Raw genomic sequence first — 19577 nt, 5'->3', positions numbered from 1 at the left:
GTGGCGTTGTGCGTTCATCAGGCTGAGGTGCCCCGCCTCCCCCTTCCCCTCAGGTGCCTGTATATTTTCTATGTGATGCCCCTCCAGTGTTCTCTCCGTTTGGAGTCAGTTATCTAGTGTGGGCCTCGCCCATGCATTTTGGACCCAGTGGTCCACGGACAATGATTGGTGCACTATTCGGACTTGTGTAGTTGGTGTACATAATTGTATATTCTGGATTTTGAGTTTTGGCTGATGGATTTCTTTTTTTATTACAATTGTTCAAATCATTTCCTTTTGTCCTTGCGTTATTCAAGGGGGTGGGGGAGTGTATATGTAATGTTGCAGCATGTATTTGTGTGTATAGTGTTGTGGGTAGGGGTGGAGGTGTTGCGTGTTGCCTGTGTCACTCTCTTTTCCCTCCCCCTTCCCCTGTGTTGTAGGTGCAGTACTCACCGTGGTCATCGCCGCCGTCGTTGGAGCTCCTGATAGAGGCGCAGGAAGACCATCGCTGGCAGGATCTGCAGTTCTGGCTCCATGGCGTCCTGGTTCCTCGTGGGATGTGGAGAGGTGAGTGTTTTCCCTTCTGTGTACTGTTTCTGCCGTGTTTTTATTCGTGTTGGTTCTGCCCCGGAAAAGGTGGCGGATAGCCGTGTTGTGATAGGGTGGGCAGTACATTATATTCCGCCTGTCTGTTGGCGGTGTCCGCTGCGCTGTTTGTTTGCACCGCCGTGGCGGTCGGAGTGTTAAAGGGGCTGTCTATGTTGGCGGTTTCCGCCACGGTCGTAATCCCATTTTTATTTCTGCCGGCTTGTTTGCGGTATTACCGCTGCTTTAACACCGACCGCCAGGGTTGTAATGAGGGCCATAGTCTTAAGCAACAATCTGAAAGTAAACAAAAGAGCCTTATACATACACATATACATAGTCTGAAGTAATTAGACTGCTCAGGTAAACCTATAATCTCTGATTATTATAGCCTCAACCGACTCTGCTATAAAGGACGTGATCAGAGAAGCCTTTTGTCTCCGAATAGCCCTGAAGAATACTACACCTGTATGGAAGTCTGTAATGTCCTGTTGAAACGCTGAAAAATTATGTTATTGCTAGCCCTATGTGTCATGTGTTTCCTTTTATCTCTGTTTATCCTCGTGTGTCTGTGCGCACAGCTCACACTGTGTGCAGTCTTTGGAATGTTGGGGATAAAACGGTCAGCGGGGACGGTTGCGATTCATTCTGTGGAAATAGTAAACAGTAAAGCAGACGTTTCCTCATCCTCCGTCTCCTCGTCATTACATAGCAGAAATTGGCGACAAAGGACGGGATTATATCGATAAATTCAATTGACGAGTAGCAGGGCTGTGTTCGCAGCTCTGGACTGGCTTACCTAAGTACATTTTTTGATCGTAAAGACAATGTGAAGAAGTCTGAGGTGTGTCTGCTCACTTCCAGCACCTCCAGTTACGCAGACCTCTAGACCCTGATTTCACTTGCTTCTAAGAGTACTTGTGAGCTGAACTGTGAGTGATTAACCCTTTACGTGCCCTGAGTTAACAAGAGTGCTATACCTTAAACTAATACAGGAGGGAGCTAGATCCTAAAAAGTGATATTAAAAGCTAAACAAAGGCATTGTATAACAGAAAACTGAAGTTAAACAATTTGATAGATTATTACGTATAAATTATAAATAACAACCAATAGCAAATTAACAATATCATGGCTGGCATAATGAATGCAGTGGCAATGCCAAGCACTTTTTTAGATGTTCCAGGACCACCTGCAGAAACTTGGACACAATGGATCAAATGTTTTGAAAAGCACTTGGAGGCTATTGATGGAACCAAGTATGATCCAGCCAGAAAACAAGCCATGATGTATAACTGTCTGGGGGTAGAAGGAAGACGGTTGTTTGATCACATAGCCCCTGTTGAGAAAGAGGAGGAGGAAGATCAAGAATGGGATGTGTTCACTTAAGCCAAAGCAAGAATGAAAAACTATTTTGATACAACTATGAGTGTCATTATGGAAAGATTTAACTTATATTATCGTTACCAAGTTCCAGGAGAGTCAATTGAGTCTTATGTTGCAACTTTGAGGATGTTAGCAACAACTTGCTTGTTCAGAGACATAGATGAAATGATCCTCGATCAGGTAGTAATGCGCACCACTTGTATCAAAGCACAAGAAAAGCTGCTGTGCCATCGAAACCCAAGCTTGGAGAAGATGGTATCAACCATTAAAAGTATTTCCCTTTGAATTTTCTTTCAATTTTACACAGAAGATATTTTGTCCCTCAACATTCTGGTCATGAAATTATGTAACGCCGATATTCTGGCAAACCAGCACACACCAAATGAGGGTGGGTTGAGCAGTATGGTTTGTATGTGATTCTTACGCACACAACATTATGACACGCTGTAAATAACAAGTGTTTTAGTACCCAGCGATATTCGCCTTATTGGCTTCTGAAGGCTTGGATGGGGTTCAAAATTGGGACATTATGCAGATTTCAACAAGGGTAAGTAATGAATGTTACCTATTTTGCAGACATATGGAAAAAGGCGCAAGGCCATGGTTATTTAATCAATATACTGTTAATCACTTTTTCTGCCTTCTGTAGATGAAAATGAAAAATACATGTATTTTTTTCAACCTTTTGCGTATAACTGCATAAGAGAATTTTAAACCCTGTAATGGCCAACCCGGTCTTTAATCCTTCCTGGGTTGATAAAGTAAGGAAAATGAAGTTGGATAATAGAGGCAAGGAGACATTAACACAGATCAAGTAAGTGCATTTTTCTCATGGATAATATCTTCAGGTACTCTTGAATTTTTATTCAGCAGCACTTTGCATACTGTGCTTGTTTTCTTGATTTGTTTTTAACAATAACACTGAATAACTCCAGCTTGGAAAGTGATATTGGCTAAAATGCCAGCACTGAGTAAAGGTGCCCTCTGGAGCAATTTGCATCTTAGAACATGTAATTTTGCATATACCACTGAAGTGACTAGCCTGCAAAGTGCTGTTGGCTAAAACATGCGCACTGGCCTGTGGTGCAAGTGACATGGAGGATTTAGCATCTATGTTCAACTGCCTGAATTTTTGTCAGCGCAATCAATGGCATGTCAGTGAACCACAGACCTGAGCTGGCAGGGGCCGAGAAGAAACGCTGCTTCTGTGATTGAACAACACAGACTTGGATATTATTACACATCAATATTGCTTCACTATGGTTCCTAATGTGAAGTCTTTTTTGATAAAAAAATGGTACTGCATTGTAAAGCGTGTTTAGGCCCCCATCATGTTGCGCAGCGGTACAGAGACTCCACACAGTTTTAGTCTCTAAACGGAACTGCCTCAGCGCGGTTCCCTCTTTATTTATTACCTCTGTTCTGCGCTCCGGCCGGACACGCAGAACAGGATACATTGTAGGGGAGAGCCCAGATGGCTCTCTACATCCCTCCCATGTTTTACTTCACACAGAAGAGGAACTGAATATACTTAAGCCATAAACAACTACAACAGTCATACCAACTTGGAGAAAGCGAGAACACACAAGTAAAAGAAATAGAAACACAAAAAGCATGGGAAGAACAACAGAAAGCACACAGGAGAATGTCAATGGGTCCAGAAGACACTTTAGCTGGTGATACGACCTCAAACGTGGGCGCCTCTTCAGCCAAGGATGCAGACAAAATCACGGAGTTGGCTGTTGGGTACAGGGATGGGGCGCAGGTGATACCGTCCACCCCTCACTCGTGATTCTTCCTGATCATCGCGCTCTCTTAGGGGGTGCATTCTGCTGGGCACGGCTACCGGAATCTGCTCTACTCCGACTCCCTCGCCCGGAGATTCGTCTAGCGATTCATCAACTTCTCCATCCTCCACGTGCGTGCGTGACTCTCCTGCTTTCCTGAAATGTGAAATGTTTCTGGTGATTCTCCGGCTGCCTCTGACGGCCGTTATCATGGATCCTCTTACACTGACAACCTGCCAGTGTTCAGGCTCAAACGGAGTCTGGAATTTCCCTTCTGACCGGCGACTCTTCACTACCACTCGGTCCCCTTCCTGCAGATCTCGGACCCGACCTCGCCTTCTTTCGGTGTTCAAAAATTCAAAAATTGTTGCAGACATTGCTCACTGTCTTCTCTTTGCTCAACCCCTATTCTCAGCGCTCGGTTTAGAGTCCGCATGAACCTCTCAACGTCCCCGTTAGCCTGTGGCCAGTAAGGCATGACCCTGCGATGGTGTATGGCAAGCTCCTCCAGATAAGATCGAAATTCCTGCCCATGGAACGGTGGCCCATTGTCTGTCCTGATCTCATCGGGGAGTCCAAACATTGCAAATGCCTTCTGAAGCACTGGCCGAACATTTTCAAATGCCGTTGACGATACTACGTCAACAACAGGGAACTGTGTGCATGAATCAATGAGGACGACTGTCAACCGCCCATCTGGGAAACTCCCAAAGTCCAGGCTCAACTTTGTCCACGGCTTCAAGCTTGCTGGTTCAGTGATGACTGGGCAACTAGGTGGGTCCCCTGACGTTATGATGCATGAGTGACATCTCCCCACCAAGTCATCTACCTGACTGTCCATACCTGGGAACCACACCTTTGCTCGTAGCCTTGCCTTGGTCTTCGCAGTGCCTTGATGACCCTGATGCGCTAAGTCCACCACTCGGGCCCATAAGCTTTGCGGTAGTACAATTCTCCTTCCTCGAAGAACCAACCCTTGACCATCTGTCGATAGCTCATCGCGCACCCTCCACATCCCCTGCATGGCTATCTTGCTCTCCTGATTGGCCACTTTTGTCTTTTCCAGGAAGAGCTTCCATTGTCTGTGATCCAACGCTTCCTTGACCTGGTTCAGTACCATGTCTTCCTTAGTAGCATCAACAATATCTGCTATACTAAGGGCCTTGGGACAGGCTGACTGCACGATCATGTTCACAAACACTTCTGTGCTCTCCTCATCACTCTCTTGAGAATCCTCAGCCGTCCTTGGAGCTGGATGGCGGGACAAATAATCTGCAGGGTTATTCACTCCTGGTCGATAGGTAACAGTAAACCGGTAAGTTTGCAGGAGAACGGTCCACCTCTCTATTCGAGGGGGTGCCAGTCGAGGGCATCCAGCAAAGAGTGCGACTAAAGGCTTGTGATCTGTTACCACCTGAAACTCTTGCCCAAACAGGTACAGGTGGAAATGCTTCCATGCCCAGCGAATCGCCAATGCTTCGCGCTCTATCTGTGCGTATCGTGTTTCAACAGACGACAACGCCCTACTGGGGTACGCAACTGGAAGCCACTCTTGAGGGTTTTGTTCCTGCAGGAGGACGGCGCCGAGACCTATGGGACTTGCATCTACTACCACCTCTGTGCGTTTGTGTGGGTTAAAGTAGGCCATCGTTGCCTTGTCTAGTAATGCTGTTTTGATATTCATGAACGCTTTTTCAGCCGCTGGACTCCATTCCCACCGGTGCCCTCCTTTTGTAAGCTGCCGGAGAGGCTCTGCCATTGTCGCAAGTTGTGGAATGAACCTCCCGCAGTATGTCGCCATGCCTAAGAAACTTCTTACTTCAGTGGGGTTCTTGGGAATCGGCGCTTGGCGAATGGCGTCAGCTTTCCGCGGATCCACTTGTAGCCCCTCTTTTGTAAAGACATATCCGAAGAACTCCACCGACGTTCGGTAGAACTCGCATTTCTTTTTGTGGAGTGTTAATCCCGCATCCACTAGCCTCTGCAGTGTGGCCCTGAGATGTCGATGATGTTCCTCTCTAGTCTTTGAGTAAATAAGGATGTCATCACTCAAATTGATCACTCCTGGCAACCCTGATAGTGTCTCTCTTATCACATTTTGGAAGACTTCGGCTGCCGAGGATACCCTAAAGCTTAGCCTCTTGTACCGTCGGAGCCCAACATGAGTGGAGAATGTTGTAATGTTCCTACTCTCCGGATCCAGCTCCAGCTGGTGATACCCGGCATTGAGGTCCAGCTTCGAGAACCACTGTGCCCCGTTCAGATCAGCTATGATGTCATCCATTGTCGGTGTTATGTGTCTCTCCCTCTTGATGGCCTTGTTGGAAATGCGCATATCAACGCACAGACGGATGGCCCCAGGTTGCTTGGGCTTCGGGGCTATCACCAACGGTGAGACCCATGGTGTTGGACCCTCCACCTTCTCAATCACTCCTTGGTCTTCGAGCAGTTGTAGTTCTTTCTCCACCGCCGGCCGCAAATGGAACGGTACACGTCGGTGTCTTAGGGCGACGGGCGTGATTCTTGGGTCTATGTGGAGTTTGATCCTCTTGTCTTTAAGTCAGCCCAACCCTTCAAAAAGCTTCGGAAATTCGTTGATCAACCGTTCAGCATGGGAGTCGTATACCTGTCTTGCGAAGAATACCAACTCCAGCTCTTCTGCGGTGTGACATCCCAGCAGGGTGCCTCGGTCTCCGGTTACCACATAAAGTTTGGCCTGCGTTGTTATTTGCTCGCTGGATACTGCCACTTCCACCGTGCCTTTCAGAGGAAGGGGTTCTCGGCCCCCATAGTTATATATTTTGGTGGTGGTTGGGGTGAGCGATGGCGTTGGAGTCAATTGTTTGAACAAAGTTTCATCCATGACGTTTACCGATGCTCCGGTGTCTATGAGGACGGTCACCAATTTGCCGTTAATCTGAATGTTGCTCATAGGTGGTGGTCGTTTTTTCTGCTTCCCATCCCCCGTGAATGAGATCACGAATATGTCCTCTCTTCGGTCCGTGTTTGCTCCGGACTCGTCGATGTTCTTGGTTATACTCCTGACTTTGACGTCTTTTCCTTTCATGTTTCCTTGCCAGCCTATCCCTGACCTGCACACCCTCGCAAAGTGGTTGTCTTTGCCACATTTGTTGCACGTTTTACCTTTTGCCGGGCATCCCAATGTCGTTTTGTGTTCGTACCCGCAGCTTCCGCAGGTACGTGTTCCTTGCCTGCTGGAGTCCGGCCTGGCGGTTGACGCGTTTGTATGGCGTCGACCTGCTCTTCTTTCACCTGAACTGGGCGTGTGTTAGAGGCAGCTGCCATTGACTGTCCCCTTGCCGCCGCCATGGCGTCTGCCCGGCTAGTCGATAGTTCATGGGAGCGAGCCAGAACCAAAATGTCGTCGAGGGACATGCCTTGCTGGCGTAAGATTAGTTTTCGTAGTGCGTTTGACCGGCATCCCTGAATGATCTGTGCCCTAATCTCTTCTTGTTGGTTAAGGCCTACACACGAACTTGCCAGTTTCCTTAAGCGTGCATAGAACATATCCATGGACTCAACGTCCGTTTGCTGCGCCTGTCGGAGTTTGAATCGTTCAAAGTCTGAGTTTAACTGTGGGTCAAAATGTTTATTTAGGGCTTCCACTGCCGCATTGAAGTCTGATTTATCACCAGTACCTGGGAGTGAATCGAATAGTTCTTGCAGCTCGTCTCCTCCCATCAGCAGCATCAGTGATCTGCGCACCGCCCCATCGGTCTCTCTTGTGGCGCAGAAGTAATTCTCTAGCCGATTTAGCCACAGGCGCCATCTTGGCGCTGCTGTGGCCGGGTCAATCAGTTGGCTGAACGGGGGCAACGCAGTGACGGAAGAGTGAGTACTGGTGCCTGCCTGCACGGGCGCTTGGGGGTTGTCTTGTTGCGGGGCACTCATTGTGCTTTTGGTCGTGCAACTACTTTGCTGCTATTGCAGAACTGTTTTGATACTGGTAAGTATATGTCTATGTTTCTTTTTTTTTTTTTCAGAGAGTGTTTTTTTTTTTTTCTTCTGTTGGGGTGAGGGGCTCCGCCCACCTGCCTCGGTGCCTGTCTCCTGTCTTGCCGTGGGTCTTTATATGTGGTACATGAGTTTTATTTGTCTTCTTATTATGTTTATTTTTTTTCCTTCTTTTATTTTTTTCTCTCTCGTCCCCCTTTTTTTTGTTTGGTTTTGGGGCTCCTGCCCCTCCGGCTCTATACGCTGTGTTCCCCTCTCCTGGGGAGCACAGCGCGAGCACACGCGGCTGGTTCTTTGCAGGGGTGTGTGCGGGCGCTGCTCGCTGCGCCGCTTCCCCACGTGACGCACTGTCTTCCCCTATGCGCGCGCTCTATGGAGCGCTGGCCGCGCCTCTCCCTTTCATGGGCCGCCGTCGGGGATGCACGGGGCCAAGTGCAGGACACCTGTGGGCCCAGCGGCGACGCAGATCACCGCGGGCCGCTCACCAGGTCGGATGCAGGGCTCACCTTGTGGTAAGGCGCGCCGGCCCTCTTCTTTGTTCTCTCGTTCTTCTTTTTTTTTCTGCCCTGTCAGGTTCCTCGCTCCCGTCCACACAGTGCCGGTCCTATATTCCGGTGACGACGTGTGGGCTAGGAAGTGCGACGCGGGATATATGATTACCCGCCTCGTCGCCAATGTAAAGCGTGTTTAGGCCCCCATCATGTTGCGCAGCGGTACAGAGACTCCACACAGTTTTAGTCTCTAAACGGAACTGCCTCAGCGCGGTTCCCTCTTTATTTATTACCTCTGTTCTGCGCTCCGGCCGGAAATGCAGAACAGGATACATTGTAGGGGAGATCCCGGATGGCTCTCTACACTGCATCAGCTTTTGGGAATTCTCAGACTTGCACGCCTCTATTATTATTGACTAAGATATGCACTTGTTCCTTACAAAAGACAGATAAGGTGATATACACAATTTCATTGGCATGAGTAGGCCAATGTTCTCTTAGAAAGAACATACAGGATATGTCAATTATATGGTTGAACCTCAGAGATCACTTTAGGTAAAACATTATCTGCTACGGCAGGACAACCTGATTCTTTCACTTCTAAAAATGGTGACAGCTTATGTTTCTCCTGAACATATCTCAGCGTTTGCTGTTTTTCTACAGGCCAATTAGTCTCACTTGTTTTTCGGTCTCCTAAATGTCTTTTCTCTAAGGATTTATGATAATTTATTGGCCTACCTAAAATTTCCTCTCAAATAATCTAAGAGAACGTTCAATCTTCACTGGACTGTTTCCAACCAGAACGCTTCCAATACAGCCCACTTGTGTATTAAATATATATATAAATATTTTCCTTGAACGATTTTATACTTAAGTTCTAAATTTTGTAATAGAAGTGGGCATTAATATGCATTGTTTCTAGTACTATACTTTGATTATGCACCTTTCGTAAAACTGAATGCCGTCCTAACATACAGTAGAAAGGGCATAGACAATTATGAGAGGTCAATGCAATATTTATAACCATCTCCAGGTGCAATTCCCACTTCAAAATACTTGTAAATAGCTCCAAAATATCTGCATGAAGTGACAACTTCTAAATTCATTTTACCTGATGCCTGATGTATATATGTTTTTTCCCTACAAAGATAATTATTTGGGTCTTACTCATGTTAATTGTTAAGTAATTATATTTGCAATGCTTCTACAATTTATCCTGTTGATACTGCAGACATCTAGTTGTACGATGGAATAAAACTAGGTCATCTGCATAGAGTAAAATATTCATATGCCTGTTCATTAATTTAAGAAGGAAAATAATGAACATTTGACCAACATAATGAGAGCTGGGGTCGTCAGTGTTTGACTTAAAGATGGCCGCACTCTAGTGAGGCTCCTTGTGCCAGCTCACCTATCCATCCCAGCTGGATAGCATCTGCTTTAACTGGGCTCTATGTCGGTCCCTAGCAGCACACCATGAGGCCATATGCTGCCTGCCACTGTGGACAAACTGATTGGGAATAGCCACAGTCCCAAAACGTACACAAGCAAACCACGTCAGCCTTCTCCAGCATGGCGGTACCTGTGGGTTGAGATTAATTTGCGACTGAGGCCGTAGATCGGCTCTGCCCGATTCCAGCCCTGAGAAGGAGTGAAGCCCTGATACAGCAGTCAGCAGCGAGTGTGTCATCGATGCAACGGAGGGCCCGCGTACAGCACGCGCAGTGCTGACACTGCCTATGGGTCAGGAGGCCCGGGGAGGACAAAGTGAGCTACCGGAGCCGGCTAGTGCCTCTTGGTGCAGTGACTTGGCCTGGAGGTGCCCCCCCACCCCCCACACACTTGCAGCCTCTCTGACTCCGTTTGCATGCCACACAGACCTGGACAGCTCGGTGGTCACTAGAGGCCATTGAGAGATAGGTCCCTGGACCGCTCAATACTGAAGTACTGCTGGGGGCCGGGGCATGGGCTGGGAGCGGCCCAGCTCTCAGGTGCCCTTGGAAGCTGTGACCTAGCTTTCTGTGCTCACTGGGGTGCTGCAGGGGGCCAGGGCCTGCCAGAGAGGCACTCTGCAGATGGCAGGTGGGGTGGGGGACTGGGACTGCAGTGCACCAGACCTGATCTTTGTTGAAGCCCCACCTAGATCACTTCAGCTACAGTCATGGTGTAATAACCATATTCCAGGACTCCTTCAGGAAACTTTCTGTGTGAGATTCTACCAATACAGGCACAAACAGGGGCACAACCATGGGAGTCTCATGTGATGGTGAAGTCTGAAGTCAGACATGCTAAATTGCAATTTTAGACCACGAAGGTAGCCAAATCACAACCTACCCATTGGGCCTCCACCTCTTACGCCCCCCTCCTCACTGGAGCCAGAAGTAGATGTGTGGACATTAATGCTACAAAATCAGAAAAGTCTCAAATCAATAGACAGTAAAATAGATACACTGACTACAAGAGTAGATAAACTATCTAACGCACTCAACAAACAAGAGAAATATGCATTGCCATGGCAAAGAAATGCACCTCACAGCAGGAAGATGATACCACTGTCTACCATGAGAAACTTCTTGACATGGGGAAGTGCTCAGTATCATAAAGTCAAAGAACGAAGACTTGGATCCCAGTTCACAACACTGCAATCTGTGCATAGTGGGCCTCCTTGAGTCAACTGCCACAGGCAATATGGCGGACTACATAGAGTCTCTACTCCAAAAACTATTGTGAGCTGAACACTTACCCCTGTTTTTTGCAATTGGAACGGCGCATCAAGCCTCAGGACCTAGGCCTCCACATGGAACGCCTCCATACCCAATCATCGCCACACTATTCAACTACAGATACCGAGATGTAGCCCTGCGACTAGCCAGAGAAAAGCAAGGCCTCACATATGAGGCCTTGAGGATCTCTATTTTTTCAGATTTTACCCTGGCGGCACAAGAAGCATGCCACAAGTATGTACCCATTAAAAGTAAACTGCGCCAGGCTGGAGTACAATATGCAGTGCTCTACCCTGCCTGTCTGAAAATCACACACAGTAGAAAATGTCATCTTTTGGACACACCTCTTAAAGCTGAGCCATTTGTGAAGAAATTGCTTAGGTACCAGTGGGGGACGTCACGTAAGGTATTGTAGACACCGGAGGATAGAGCAAGCGACATGGAATGAAACATCCATGCTGCATGGACCACGAGGAGGAAACAGACTATACCGCTACTGGTGTGCCCATCATGCTAGACGCCAGTGCCTGCATGCCAACCCTCAGGATAGCTGCTCTTCTCTTTCAATCCCCCTATGTAGACCGGCAAGCACCCCCGCTGCGGTGGTGTTGATAGGTTGGCACTCTGGACTGCCCCTAAGGGTGAACCCACATTTGATTGCAGATAATCTGAATACGTTGTTTTTGCTTTTCATATTTTGTTGTAGATGGTTGATTGTTTTATTCTGGGTACTTTCACTGGCAGGTTGGGGCGGCTGGTGCTGAAGGGGGGACTAAGGTAATAAACGGCTGCCACATGATTTGAAGACTAACTGCTGCACTCACAGAGCACATGAAACCCCAAATGTAGTGTGGAACTGGCCAGCCTGGGCATACACAAGACACAGGGGTACACTGCACCACTGTGACACCCTATGTCCTATCATGTGGATGAGGAGATCGAATGAATCCCTTCCTCACTGAATTTTGACCTGCATTGTGAATGATCTTAACAACCTCGTAAAATACAACAGATTCTGGCATAGCTTGACTGCCACAAAATAGGCATTGCTCTCCTGCAGGAGATGCACATTGAAATGTATTCCGAGCCCCAATTTACCTCCAGGTGGAGCGGCCACTGCTCTTTCTCCAGTTACTCCTCTTGTGCACATGGGAAAGTCATCCTCATTAAGAAGGGGGTCTCCTTTTGTTTGCTGCATGAGGAAAACGACCCCCAGGACCACTATAACATTATACAGCCAATTATTGAATCAAGGTTTATCTAGTTGGGGTCAACACTGACGTAACTGATTCTGACCTTAGAAAACTGAACTCTGTTCATATAACCCGGATCATATATATCCAAGTTTTTGCCAGCATTGTAATGCCTCAGTTTAGACAAATGCATACGTTAGCTCAGACTTCACACAGGAACACTAACCCCAAAGTTATACATGTAGAGTTTACAGGCTAAGTTATCAACTTCTCTAAACACTGACCTTTGACCTATCTCTTAGGTTACACAGATTGGACAAAGCCAAGCCTCAGACAGCAGATCTGTTCTACATGCTACATAGATCTAACAGGCTCAAACCTGAGACAGCAGTCTTAACACCTGACAGCAATACCACCCCTCGGATTACACATCTTATAGTCTCAGGCCTGTTATAGATGGCTGCTTTCATTTTACATTGACCTCCACCTTTCTCATTTGTAAGGTCATGACAATATTTTGAAGCACTGAGGGATGAAATCATCAATGAGAAATGCAATTCTTCTAAAATCCATGTTCCTGTAGTACACAAAAGTTATAACTGTTGTTCCAAAATGAGTGCATTATACAAGTGTCTATTCTTTACTGACATTTTATAAATGTTCTTATTTAGCTCTAACTGGTGGGTAGGCTTTAAACCAGATGCATGTTTTCTATGTGCCACTAGATGGTATACATTGCCCCTGTGAAGGAAACAAACAGATTAGGGATTTAAAGTTTAGCTGGGAGAAAACAATAAAACCGGAAACTCACAGTTGTAGTATTAATAGGTCTCTTTAGAAACAGAATGGATATCCACTGGCTACATTTCGGCATGGGCAGATCCAGATGGACAAGCTGTAGGAGGGCCTGTTGTCCAAACCTGCAAAGTGATAGCTTTTAAAAGCTGTGCAAGGCACCTCACGGCAAATGATAGAATTGCACTAGTCACTGACCAACTCAAGGCAGACCAGGCAAAAATCAACAAAAGTAAACTAATAAATTAAAATAATGTAAATGGGGTCAGGGAAACCCAAGTTCAAGAATGCCAAAATAAAATGCCAAAGTGCCAAAGAAAGCAAATCAGGTGAAATAACAATGTGATATGATCCAAGCATTCCTTGGAAGTATATGTTCAAGTAGAAAAAAAGGCAAATGTCAAAATGAAACCAGATGTAGTTCACAGTTTAGTGTAGCAGCAAATCCCAGGTTTTAGAAGGGAGTCCATATCACTGTTGCCATTAGGCACCAACATCCAATGATGGAGGAGGTTCAGTCTCTGCCACAATTCACAATGAAACTTCAACAACCTCTTTTCAGGCCTGGCCAAAAAACTGCTTCAGTTGTATTACCAGCTGTAATAAAAAAAGCATAATTAAAACAAAGACATAGATACAGACATGCACACATTGAAGGGCTTTGGGTCAGCCATCTTCCTCCATTAATCTATTCTACCTCACACACCACAACATAAAGCATGGGGCAGTAGCCCAGCCCACTTCAGGCACTGGCTCGTTTGCACTGCAAGGGACTCAATTTTTTCCGATCACGTTCGGTTCCATAACTTTATTGTGGCAATTTTATAAACATCCATAAAGGTGGAAACAATATACACAGCATAAAAACAATTGAAATACATAGGTAAAAAACATACAAAAATATATAGAAAAGTATACAAAATAATCAGACATTGCATAAAGACAAAGATCATCCCATGTAATCATCTCCCAGCACATCATTCTTTTCCTTTGACCCACAGCTTTCAGCATACAAAGGGCTGCATTAAAACACACTTGATAATCACCAAGTTCATTTAGAAAGTCCTGTGATGTATTATATTCCCTGCTATTGTACTGAAGGAAAAGGGGCTTCAGATAAAAACACCTAAGGCTCTTGTAAAAGCCACTAAATAACATAAAGTGCATGGTGCATTGCGCACACATCCCGTCACAAGGGCATGACAACGTATCAGGGGGACAGTTCTTCATTTTTGGGAATGCAACCAAATGGTGAACCGAGCCTAGCCTAAATGCTGACAACACATAGTGATGCTTGAAATTGTAGACACAGGTTATATAAAACTAGCAACCCTCCAAAAACAACGAGACATATCAAAGGCAACAGTAGATTTGGTTACTGCATTACTCGGTCTGCAGTCAGACCTACATTTAAGAAAGATTTCTTTGATATGACTCCTGTTCAAAGATATAACTTTGGCTGGCTCATGACATATAGTCATGTTAAAAATAGAACTAAAAGTGGTATTTATATACAGCAACCAAGGAATAGAAGAAGCATAATCCAGCGCTAAACAATCTAAAATAATCTTTTTTGTAAAATGTGTCCCTTCTTTTAACCATATGGAGTGCCAAAGTAACAAAGGTTTAAAAAAAATAAATCCTCCAGGTACTGTGTACCAACCTCCTGATGAACTATCATGCATGATGCTGAGGTGGGTAAACATAAATAGCTCTTTAAAAAGCTGTTTTCCTGAACTTGGAGAAGGTTACAGTGAGTATAGCCCCATAACCCAGCCCCAAATGTGGCGGTAGACACTCCCTTGGTCTTATAGATCTCAACCATTTTCCTAACAGTGCGTGTGCGGAGTTTATTTGAAAATCTGAACAACTTATGGGAGCACCTGCTCTTCTTAGATTTAGGACCTCATTATAACCCTGGCGGTCGGTGACTGCCAGGGCTATTGTGGCGGTAGTACCGCCAACAGGCTGGCGGTACTGCCTGCCTCTTTTCGACCGTGGCGCTTCCACCACCGTAATACCACCGGGACCGGCATTATACCGCCATGGCAGTCCCTGCGGTCGTATTCCGCGAGGGCAGCGCTGCCCTGGGGATTTTGACTCCCCTTACCGCCAGCCTGTCGGTACGGGGACTCGGGGTGCCCCTGTGGGACCCTGCACGGCCCATGCACTTGGCAGGGGCCCCCAGGCACAGCCACATCACGCATTTCCTTGCCCGAAATTGCGCGATGGGTGCTACTGCACCCGCTGCACATCAGCATTGCCGCCAGCTCTATTACAAGCCGGCAGCAATGTTGATGTGACTTTTCCGCTGGGCCAGTGGACAGTAACACTGTCATACAATAACTGTTTATCTCAACACCATGGCACTTTCCTAAATCATTACCGGGGGGGCTTGAAGGGTGGGGGCCAGGGCCTCTGGACAACTGCCCACTTTGCCCATGCCTTAAACGTCTCTGTTTCAACACACTGAGCATGTAACCATTTAATACTAAGAGTAAAATTTGTAGTTGTTCTAGGGACCCATAGTATACAAAAACACAGTTTGACACTAAAGGTAGTAAACCAAAGACTTTATTTAAAAACTTTTTTAAAGTTAGGGCAATGCACACTAAGAATGCATTTGGTAAAATTGATTGCAATTTGTGCACCGCCTTTTATGAATGGATTGGAAGTTTGCGAACAGACTTGTGTACTAATAGTTTGTTTGACAAAACACAGAATGGTAGTGGATGCAATTTAACTTATCTCATGAATATTAATGCGATAGGTTGCAAATTTCAGTCAATTACGATTCACTGCTATCGCTGAGATAGTGATGAGTTGGGTTGAGAAGACTATCGAGATCGTAATTGCTTTCAAATTCTGCATTTTTTAAATAAATGCATTCCATTTTCCTTAAAGGGAATCAGGATTCATTATACAAAAAATGAAATGTTTTACTAACATTTTTAAAATGTTTAATCACTACATTTATGTGCTCTGTAAAATATTAATGTTTTGCAACTGGATTTCGGTTGCATAACAGTAATGCATATCATTGGTGGGGCCACTGAAAATTATGCAATGCATTTTTTTGCATAAATATTTGATTTGCCACATTTGTCACATTATCCATCATCTGCTGCATAATCTGCAGATTTCAACAAAAAAAGTTTGTATCTATCTTAAACGGTTCAAAAGTTACTAAAGCTGCAGCAACGCGTGTTGCTGCGCAGTGGACGGCCCTTTTCAAAAGTTGGCTGGTCATCTTTCTGTTGCTTATTTCTGTATTAAGGTGTTGTGTTCTAGTACTAATAAGGTGAAACTAATGCCCAGACAGTGTTAACAAGTGTAACAATGACAAAATAATGAAGTAGTACTGTGATAAAATGTGCTGCATTACTCCGCATAATTAGCCTTTTATTGCCACATAATTTACTCAAATTAGCCGCATAATTTGGCCCTCCTCTGCCACATAAGTCCAGTGGCCAAGATCATATGGAATCAGCATTTGGACGGGACACCCCAAACACACCCTTTCCAAATAGTGATTTCGTATGGGTTCATAAACCCATTTAGTGATTCGTAAAGGTTTTTCTCAATCGTTAAATAAGCTTAAATATTTGAAAAAGGCTTTCTGCATTAGCAAACCCTCTGATTTACCAACCAGATGACTAGCAAGTACCTAAACTTTTTGAGAATAAGGCCCTCAAAATCCTTAAATTTAGTGGTGCCAATGAAACAGCGCAACCCAATATTCTATGTTGTAACTGTGTATATGTACTAAAGGGAGAAGGAAAAAATACTGAAACAGACAGCACATCTTCTGTAAATGAACAAGCAAACAAAGCAGCAGGTAAATGGTTGAACCAGGACCTCATCTCCAGCTCAAGGGTGTACATTTTTGGCCTTGCCCTTTTATGTTCCCTCTTCAATTGCATATGGATGCAGTCATTTTCACAGGCACACCTGTTTGGCACACTATGATCTGTTTGATTACCTCCTATTGGAAACTTTCCTTTCTGTCACTTCCTTTTAGAGATTTTGCTAAACTTCCATGGGAGCTTGCATTTGCCTTTTGTAGCCTGGAAGGGATAAGCTTTAAGCACAATTATGAAATCCTGAGAATTGTTCCACTACCCTATGCTTATCCATACCCGGAGGGAACGTTTCAAGGAAGTCAAATGCAAATATAAAGCTATGAATATATCATATGTTCTTTTATATCCTGCCGGACTTAAAGGTGTTCCACCAAGATAAATCTGTCTTCTTTGATACTCTAGTCTAGGCATGGGTAAAGAATGGCTTAACCTTCAGCCCCGTCCTGAATTGCCGCTTGTCAGTGTCTGGATCCTGTTGGCGCTCACAGGATAGACAAAAGGTGGCAACATCTGCAAAAGACACCTCTTTTGACTGGACCCTGAAAGAACCTTACAGCCTCACTCTCCAAGCAGAACCGCATTTTTCTGTTTCTTCTCCAACACTGGCCTCTTCTTTGTTCACAAAGAAATGTCAGTGAATCAACAAGACATACTATAACACGCTTCCAGACCCCTCAAATGGATTATATATCAGACCACTAAATTATCATTCATCATCATCTGATTCACAGAGAGTTCATGTTTGTAAACTGCTGGTAAATTACTTACTACACAGCCACAGTGACCAATTATCCACCTTGCATCCTGTAACATCTTGGTTGCCCTGCTGCGAGGAGGGATTTCTACTGAACTCTGCTACTATATTGGGGCGGGTCACACTACCTCCTCCTTCTATTTCCTTTGTTCGATTGTTAGTTGCTTTACTGTTGGAGGGTTTGTTCCATTCTTACTTTTCTTCCTGCTTAATTTTAAAATAGTCTTGTAACAAATGAATGTTATGAAGCCACATATTTTGTTTCAATGATGGGGGCAACAGATACTTCAAACTACGGCCCATATTTATACTTTTTTTGCGCCGCATTTGCGTAATTTTTTGATGCAAAAACGATGCAAACTTAGAAAATAGAGGCCCATATTTATACTTTTTTAGTGCTGCATTTGCATCATTTTTTTACGCAAAAGGAGCGCAAACTTGCAAAATACGGCGCTAAAAAAGTATAAATATGTGCCATAATTGTATTTTGTAAGTTTGCGCAGCTTTTGCGTCAAAAAGTGAAATGCGGCGCAAAAAAAGTATAAATATGGGCCTTACTTCGTCAAAGGTACTGCCCCCTACAAAAATATGGCGAACCCTCCGAATGTTAACCCGTCATGTTGTACACCGAAGGTCAAGAGCATTTTGTCTCAACCGCTTACCTGCAGCATGGGATGGAGCTCCACCCCCGTACAGGGGCACGGTAGCAGTGTTGATGTCATATCGTGCAAAGCATGCCACCCAGAATGAGGAGAGTTGAAATACTGCCCATCCTCACCCACACATGGCTAAAAACAGTGTATAGTAAAACATCTCTTAGAACCAAAAGGGATTAACTGTATGAAACCTAGAATTACACAAATATAACTTGTATCGCGGTCCCTCATTTTTGAGAATGTACAAGCAGGGGAAAAAAGTTTTCACAGAGATGATAAAGGAAGACTTAGGCCCATATTTATACTTTTTAGCGCTGCATTTGCGTCGTTTTTTGAGGCAATTGTATTTTGTAAGTTTGCGCTGCTTTGACGCAAAAGCGGTGCTAAAAAAGTATAAATATGGGCCTTAGTACTCAGAAGCTGTGTACAGACCTACATGCGTCATGGGTAAATATACAGGTAAATCATACCCACTCATATACGTAGTTTGAAATTACAGGTCAGAGAAGGAGCTAAGAGCACTATAACAATCACTCGGGGCACCCCCCAGTATCCCCTGCAGATGCGAGCAGTAACACACTGCACCCCGCCTGCCTGCGACAGGATGCTTTCCTTCACTTCAAACAGAGGCCAATTCGCCCCAAGTGAAAGATGGAGTCTCAGTTTTAAATCATGTCTCCATTTTTTACCAATACACTGTCCTCAATGCAGGCACGATATGTCAGAGTGTGCACATGTGATGAGGGTAACACAACATTCAGTGTAATCAGATGCATTTCCCAGGTCAGTAGGTGCACTTACTTAAGAGTCTGTTCTGGTGTAAATTGATAGCATAATTTTAGGCCCTGGGTACTTGGGGCCAGATGTAGCAAAGTATTTGCACGTCGCAAACGTCGAAAATCGCCGTTTGCGAGGTGCAAATGCCTCTTTGCTATGCAGAAATGCATATTGCGAGTCGGTACCGACTCGCAAATAGGAAGGGGTGTTCCCTTCCTATTTGCGAGTCTGAGTGGTATGCAATACCATTTGCGACCGATCGCAGTTACCATCCACTTCAAGTGGATGGTAACCCACTCGCAAATTGGAAGGGGTCCCCATGGGACCCCTTCCAGTTTGTGACTGGACCCACAAATATTTTTTCAGGGCAGGGAGTGGTCCAAGGGACCACTCCCTGCCCTGAAAAAATACCGAAACTAAAGGTTTCGGTTTTTTTTTTAAGTGCAGCTCGTTTTCCTGTAAGGAAAACGGGCTACACTTAAAAAAAAAAAAAACTGCTTTATTTAACAGCAGTCACGAACATGGAGGTCTGCTGACGACAGCAGGCCTCCATGTTTGCGAGTGCCTATACTCGCTATGGGGCCGCAATTTGCGACCCACCTCATGAATATT

This window comes from Pleurodeles waltl, chromosome 4_2, assembly GCF_031143425.1.
Source record: "Pleurodeles waltl isolate 20211129_DDA chromosome 4_2, aPleWal1.hap1.20221129, whole genome shotgun sequence".
NCBI lineage: Eukaryota > Metazoa > Chordata > Amphibia > Caudata > Salamandridae > Pleurodeles > Pleurodeles waltl.
Note: the sequence above shows the minus strand (reverse complement) of the source record.